The following is a 7,962-nucleotide window of genomic DNA, read 5'->3' as shown; positions in this document are numbered from 1 at the left end:
TGGCAATTTAAAAAACAAAAATACCCCCAAAGCACAGAATATGAAACGCAATTATGCACAATTGAAGTAGCCAGCTCTTCAGTAATGTCCCCTTTTTCTGATGTAGAAGACACATCCCTCCTGTCACTCTATTTACAGGTTGTCCTTTCCTATTCTTTCCCATAGGTATCCCCTGTCATCCATTACTGGAGTCCAAACCCAGAACGACGGTGTTTGGTCTGACTCAGCGCAGCCGCTCATTCTTACATTCATCCCGTTTATCCCACTGGTCTGCAGAAAGAGATTAAAGCTACTTTTAACAACAAGGTGGAATTTGACTCTGCTGAGCCACGTTTCCCTACCTCCTCCTGCTCAGCCTTCCCACTCGGAGGAAGACAGAGGCAAGGGGATGGCACAGCCAGTAACGCGGCACTAAAACACGCCTGTTCTGAAGCTACTGGTTACCTGTGCCAGGATAAGCTGGTCCCCAAGCCCAGGGAGGGAGTGACACAGTGATCTTCGGTACCATCTCAATCTCTGTATCCTTTGCTAGGACACCATAAAGTGTCTTTACGTGCAGAGCAAGTACTAGCTCAAAATCAGAACTGCTACGTATTTAATTTGAATAAAATAATTAAAAGAAGTACAGAAACTGATACCGATGCGTGGCGTTAAAAAGACAGTAACTCAAGTACAAGCAGGTACCAATTTTCAGAGCCACGCGTTCCTGACCCTAATTACCTTGCCCTTGTGTCCCTGGACGATCAGGGATCCAGTTTTCACCAGCTCCACAGGGCGGTATCGGGCCCTTAATGCACACAGGCTGCTTGAGCGTCTTTGGTAAGAGTATGAGAAGCAACTTTTTTGTGCCTCTAGTGCCGACATCCTTCTTCACGGATCCCTTACAAAATAGCTCTGTTTATGCCCTTTGAATATCACAAGCAAGTTACTTTTAAATTGGCAAGCCAGTTTTAATCAAGTAGCAAATTTCAGTGGATTTCGGGCAGCTCAATAGCATTTAATTCTTTCAATTTTACTCTGCAGGAAGATAGGGTATTGAATCATTCCAACGCACAACAGTTGCAAACTTTATCTCCTTAACATGTATTTTCTGCGGTTTCTACTAGGTTGAGGAAAATCTGCCTTTATGGGGAGGCTGGTCTGTAACTTGATCTGATGCACCTGGATAGCAAATAAAAGGCACGATTACACTTGTGCCAGCTTTCTACAACTTCAAGCTCTCCTGCTCCCCTCCCCCAAGTTCCTATTGCTTTCCCCAGAGAAGCTCATGCCAAACGGAAAATTTTAGAGAATATAAATACAAAAAAGCTAGTCTTCAGTTGGTGTAAAGCACAGTAAATTGACCTCACAATTTGCTGTAGTCAAAGGTGTCCTTGTTTGCTAACCAGGCCAATAAATAATGGATGTCGTTTGAGATAGATAGCCTTAGTTACACAGCTGCACCAGAAGTCATTCTCAAATACAATAGGAAAATATTGGCAAAAAAATGGCTTTCGTATCTTATCCAAAATCTTTTAACTGCTTATTTTCTTCATAGTCTCTTATCTCTGTTGTGCTTTCATATAATATTATCTAGTAGCACGAGTAAACATTTCATTACGCCCAATTAGGAACTCTCATTAATGAAGGAAAAAACTGTCACAATTTAACTTACATAAACCAGAGCAAACATGGAGACACAGATTTCCTGGGGTGAGGAAGAAGGCCCAAGAGGGAAGGGCTGTTAATGAACGCTCTGTAAAGAACTCCTAACTAAAGCACATTTCAAGAAAACAATGAGGAATACATACAGTGGCTGAAATAATTAATATATTCCAGAAGGTTTTAAGGTTTATCTTGCAATGTGTAATAGAAGAGTAGGAAGCACTGTGCTCGATTTCTGATTTTAATAAAATTCAAGTCTGTCTAAATTGCTTTTCCTGGCAGACTCTGTGGAGGATTAGCAGATTTAACATCAGATATGGAATGCAAATGAAACTTCCTCCTGTCATTTAGTAAGCAATTTTCAAGTGCTATTAGATAATTGCAAATGCTTATGTTAAGCTTGTTAAATACCACTTCAGGACATAAGAGTTAGAAATACATAGGCAGAAAGGTATGTATGTTAAGGGCTGAGAAAGTTAAAACCAACACCTGACATCATCAGGTCCTCCCTACAACAAATCAGAAAGGCCAAAACTGACACTTCAACTTATCTAAAAGGACAAAAATAGCTCCTTGGCTTCCCCATTTCTTAGACAAATACTGCCATTCTCATATTTTCCTCTGGAGACCATTTAATTTGGTCTGTAAGCCACCATTTACCCTACTTCAAAACTCGGAGAGTGAATAAATGGATGGAATGAATAAGAGAAAACCTCCATTTTCCTTGGCAAATAGGCGGAGCACATATAAAATAAAAGGGGGAAAAAAGGAAATATTTTGAAGGATTAACCCCCCCCCACCCCCCCATTATTACAGATCTGCAAATTAGAACTATTTGTTATACAAGTTCTACCTCTTCTTACCTCCTGAGTTGAAGTTTCTTTTTTCTGATTTTTTTTTTCCTTACGGCATGTTATCATTAATACAGAATAACACAGGAAAACAGCTTTTACATTACGCTGACAGACATCTGCGACTAGTAACACTGACAGAATAAAATTTAAGTTATCAACATTATTTTTAAACACAACACATTTCTTTATCTTCACCCACAGCACACTTAACCATGCCTTTGGTCGGTTAAATTTGGAATCTTAATTACATTTGGTCTTAATTACAAGCAATTATAGAGTTCTTTATCTAGAATCTTATAAAAGTAAAACACATACAGATCTGGTAATGACAACATCATTTAGCTTGGGGTATAATGCTGGCATGGGAAGTTGTGATGCAAACCGATTGTGAGACATGGAGGTGTCTGACTACACAATACATACAATTGCAAAGATTTTGAAGAAGTTAACGTATGATTAATGTGATAGATCTGAGCAGTACCACTGAAGTGAAGTACTTGCAAGGATAAAGCATGTATTTGTTTTTAAGCTGATACAAAAGAGAAGATCCATGGAATGAAAATTGCTTTACATGATGTTACATCTCATTCCTTTTATAGCCAAAAACTGCTCAGCAAAAACTAGTCTTGAGCACTGACGTTTATTTTGAAATTCAGCATCCCTGATCGTCTTTGGAAAATAATTTAGTCTACCTAAAAATCCATTAATGAGAGATAAATTTCCTATTCCCTTCTGCAAGTATATAATTTCCTCAAAGAACTGCACTTCGTCAAAGCTATGGATGACCAAAAGTTTTACACTTCAGCTTGTAACAGCTTCTATATATCACATAGGCAACTGTTTTAAATCTCTCTCCCCCACCTGTGCAAGACTGGAAACAGGAACTTAGCATTACTCTAGAGAAAAGAGATTACAGGAATAAGCGGCGTTTTTTCTTTCCTTGAGCTCATCAGAGCCCTTGTGTAAAGATCGGTTTAATGATATTAATCTTACAGACTATTTTGTTAAATACCGCAGTGGATCAGACCATTATTAACTAGTTAGGCCTCACTACAAATGGAGGGATAGAAGTTAAGCAGACCTACCTCTCTGTACACAAGCGATTGGGACCCCAGTTTACGTTAGCCAGAGGCCCCAGTGAACACCCAACCAGCTGAAAGTAGAAGACAAAATTCTGATTTTCAGTATCCTTCCACAAGTTTAGCTCCAGACCACAGCCAATATTTAAAAGACTTCTTTACTCCTGCCAGGCTAACGTTACTCATATTCAGCAAGACTACACGGTAGTGCTACCGCATGTTGCACAAGAATGAAGTTCTTCAAGACCTATTTTGGAACATGAGAAACGTGGGACAACAACAACATTGCTCCAATGAAATCAAGAGATATCGGTATATTTTTATACAACATCCACTAATTATTATTAAACGGAAAACGCAGGTCTTTGGCCAGTTAAATTCAGCCTCAGAAATATGCCTTGGTTTTAATGCCTGTTTTTCCAAGTGAAATCCTATTTCTAACACAAACTATGCCTAATATACACAGTTACATGTGCCATGAAGTTACATATACCATTCTAGACAATAAAATGTAAGACATTCTAGACAACAGAAATGAGAGCCTACATGATTTCCACTTGTGAAATAAATACTACATTCCCTTTCAAATTAAAATGTCAAATCAAGATTTGCACAGAAAAGATTTGCTAGGAGAAAAGAGTGTTTGCATGCAGTCCTACTTCAAATCTTAAATTCACCAAAATCGGTTTGAGCCTAGAATGGCCCTGTGCGATCAGACACATTAGAAGGTATGACAGTTTCTGCGCCACAAAGAACATTTTTCAGAAGCTTCACATGCAGTTGTATTTGAAAACTAAGATTTAAGCTACACACCAGCTGAGTTCATAAACCTGAAACGCGTGCTCTTCTACCCGACACTGATGTCCGGAGTGAATGCACTGACATCAGCCTTCACTTCTTTACTCCTGGTCATTATCTCACCACCTTGGGGTTTTGGTGTTGTTTTTTTTCCCTGAGCTGTTTGGAAAGAATAAAGGGTGCAAAAACATTGGCCCCCCTGTCCTTTCCTCCAGTCTTAGTTGCAACCTTTCCCCAAGCCACAAAGGGTTCAGTATCGCACATGTGCCAATACAAACTCAAATTTTGAACTGAAAGAATATAAAGAAAAGGTAAAGTAACTTTGCCTGGTTTTACTGGACCAAGTGTCAGGGTCTAAGCTCTCATGGCAAAATGTCCTTGCTTCACTTAAACCACAGATACTACGTTTTCTACAATAACACGACACTAGCGGGACTATTTTGCCTTCACTTTCCCAGTAATAAGAAAATGGTCAGCAATGCCCTTCTGCCACCAGTTTATGCCCGTTTAAGACAGTAGCACAAACTAATCTGCACTGCAATTGAAAAAAACCACACCGAGTCAACCACTGGTTTATACTGGCAGGGTTTAACGTGTGAAATTTATAGCGCTGGTACTTGTCTGATACTATCTTTGCCTCATGTTTATATCAGCTTTTCGTTACTACGCAATCCTGGAAATCATAAACAATAGAATCTCCTTGAACGCACCAGGAATGACTGCGAATGCTTCTGGATAGATACCAGCAGGTCCCAGTTCCGCTATACTAAGTCCAGGGAACCGCAACAACAAACTCCTGCTATTGAACGCGTTAAATTTAAAACTCAGTTGTGAAGAAGCAGCAGCCTGTCTTCGTATCGAACTCATTGAGAAGAAGCTTTTGTTCGGAAGCACCTGAACTCATTTCAAGAGCTATTAAGTCCCATTTCTAAGAAACACACACATCTGAATTAAAGTGCTTATTGAAAATGTAGCTTTAAAAGCAGAAATCTTTTGCAGGTTATACTTGCATGGCCTGCATGATGTTTATGTTTATTAAAAGGACTGATTTGCATTGCAAATGTGCTGGAGGCAGGGAAAGCGTGAAATTCTGATTAAGTCAATACAGAATCTACTACAGGAGTAGCTATCCAATTCACATAAAAAGTACCTCCCTTGAAATCACATTGCCGACAGAGCTGCTCTGCAGCTCGGTGTCATACATCACATATAACATTGCTAGCAGTGTAACATAACTAGTTTTGAACAGAAAATTAATCATAGTGTCACTGATTGCACTTCTGGAAAAAGTCTTCTGCAGAAAATCCCCCCTCTTCCACGTTACTCTTCCACGTTTCTAAGGCACATACTTTCAGTCACTGAAAACTGATCAAGTATTCGAGTAATTCCCATTACTCTGCCTTGCCCTACATGAGCTGACATAACATCTCAAGTGAATAGTCTTGCAGATGTTCTCAGTAGATGAACCCAAATTGTGCATTTCCCCCCGGTTTTCTCTTTGAAATCCCACACTACTCCACTCTGAAGCAATGGATACTTCGAGCTGACATAACATCTCAAGTGAATAGTCTTGCAGATGTTCTCAGTAGATGAACCCAAATTGTGCATTTCCCCCCGGTTTTCTCTTTGAAATCCCACACTACTCCACTCTGAAGCAATGGATACTTCAAATATGGCTTCCTAAATTACAGAGGAAGATTTTTCTACTTGAGATACAACCACTAATGGAGAAGAGACGATGAAAATCCTATTTCCAAGCCGAGGTTCTCTGTTTGCAGTACTCTGGTTTCTACAACCCCTTCTAGCTGAACTTTTCACTCCTATTGTTTGCCACCAAAGGGTAAGCTGAGAAGCTGGCACTGATGAGAGTGCTTTTGATGATGTCTTTTAGGAAAATCTTGATGTACATGACAGAATGTATCTACACGCATATTCTACAGCATTGTCTTCTTAAGGAAAGATTTACTTGGAAGATATGTCCAGAGGTATGTGAACTCTGCAAAAGCAAGAGGTGAAAGGGGGTAAGGAGAAAAAGGCTTTATTTTTCTAAGAGTACTAACAAAGTCTGTTTCAGTTCCTTACACCGTTACAAATGCAAAAAGGCTTAAGAGTCGTTTGTTTGTTTTGAAATGCTTTAAATGAACTAGGCTTAATAAATTGTTGACCCATCCAATCTGACCTAGGGTAAGATGGCATTTACTTCCAATCAACACTCTAATCCAGACAGTTGAAAACAGCAAAAAGCAAATCTCAATTTTTGCTAGCTGAGAACTATTACCCACAAGCAGTATTTGGCACAATTTGTTATTTGAACAGCTTCAGTCAGCCTTCTGTTGCATTGTGAGAGAAAAGTGATTTGCCCTCATTTCAAGGGGAGGGACAATACAAACATAAAAAGCTCCCTTTCACGGGTTCACAAAAGCTGTGTTGACATATATGCCATACCTTCAGCTACAAAACCCACACACTGCACTGTTTTCTTCCTCTAAGGCTCAAATTTCTGGAGCAGCAGCACATAGCTTCCACGTCTATAGACACAACCTGGTATTAAGTGTTAATAATTAAAGATAATAATATTTAATTAAAATCACTTGAAAATAGTTAATTTTGGACAGGTTCTCTCATTCCCCTTCACCATAAACATCCACGCTCTAGAACTGGAATCACATCACTATGGATAGCAGCTGAAAGGAAATCACGCTTCCATCATCTTGCAGTTACTTGTTGCATTTGCTAGAGGCCGAGTCTTGAATATTATAGTAGCTGAGGGAACGTTCCCAGGATTCAGAAAAAAAACCAAACATCCATCATTTCTGGTCTTTTCATCATTGTCCAGGAGAGATATAGAGCATTTCATAGCACTTTTTCGTAATATTTTTCACTGAAGTGTCACTATCGTTTTTTTTTAAAAAAGCTTGAATCGAAACAGTGCAGAAGACAGGGCGCCAACCACTTCCAGTACCAGCCATTTGTGTTGGAACAGCATCAAGCTAGTCCCTTCACTTCTTGCAGCCTTGGCTCCCACTTATCTCCCTGGCAGTTGCTGCAGTAATTCAGTAATAGCACTGGTTGTCTTACAAACCTTAACCATTCGGAATGGTCCCATCCTCAACTTAATAGCATATTGAATATTGGAAGGAAACAGGTAAAAGTCTATTGCACAAAAAAATCCAATCCCGACACCTGTTTTATTACCAGCAAAGGGACGGGGGTACCTCTTCTCCTCATCTCTTCACACCGCAAAAGATACTGTGACTGTGGGTGTGATTCATGGTCTTTGTTCTAAAGAAAACAACCAAGCATCTTGGTTTTGTCTAGAACAAATGTTCCCTTCCCCTGACACACACTTCCCATTTCTCAGCTGTTTCTTATTTTTTTTTTCTTATCTCTTTGGCGTGACGCTATCAAGGCAGTGACAGCACTTGCTAGATGAGGTACATAAGAGTTTTATAATTCAAGTGACAGAACTGTTTCTATTCAGTGCCATCCTAGCTCTTCCTCATACTCTCCAAGGACAGCAAGGCTATTTACCCTTCAAAAATGTCCTTCCCACCTTCACGTCTCCAAAGTCCTCTCTGAGGAGAAAT

The sequence above is a fragment of the Pygoscelis adeliae genome, unplaced genomic scaffold, assembly GCF_000699105.1.
Source record: "Pygoscelis adeliae isolate BGI_AS28 unplaced genomic scaffold, ASM69910v1 Scaffold222, whole genome shotgun sequence".
NCBI lineage: Eukaryota > Metazoa > Chordata > Aves > Sphenisciformes > Spheniscidae > Pygoscelis > Pygoscelis adeliae.
The sequence above is the reverse complement of the archived record's forward strand: the minus strand, read 5'-3'. Positions refer to the sequence as shown.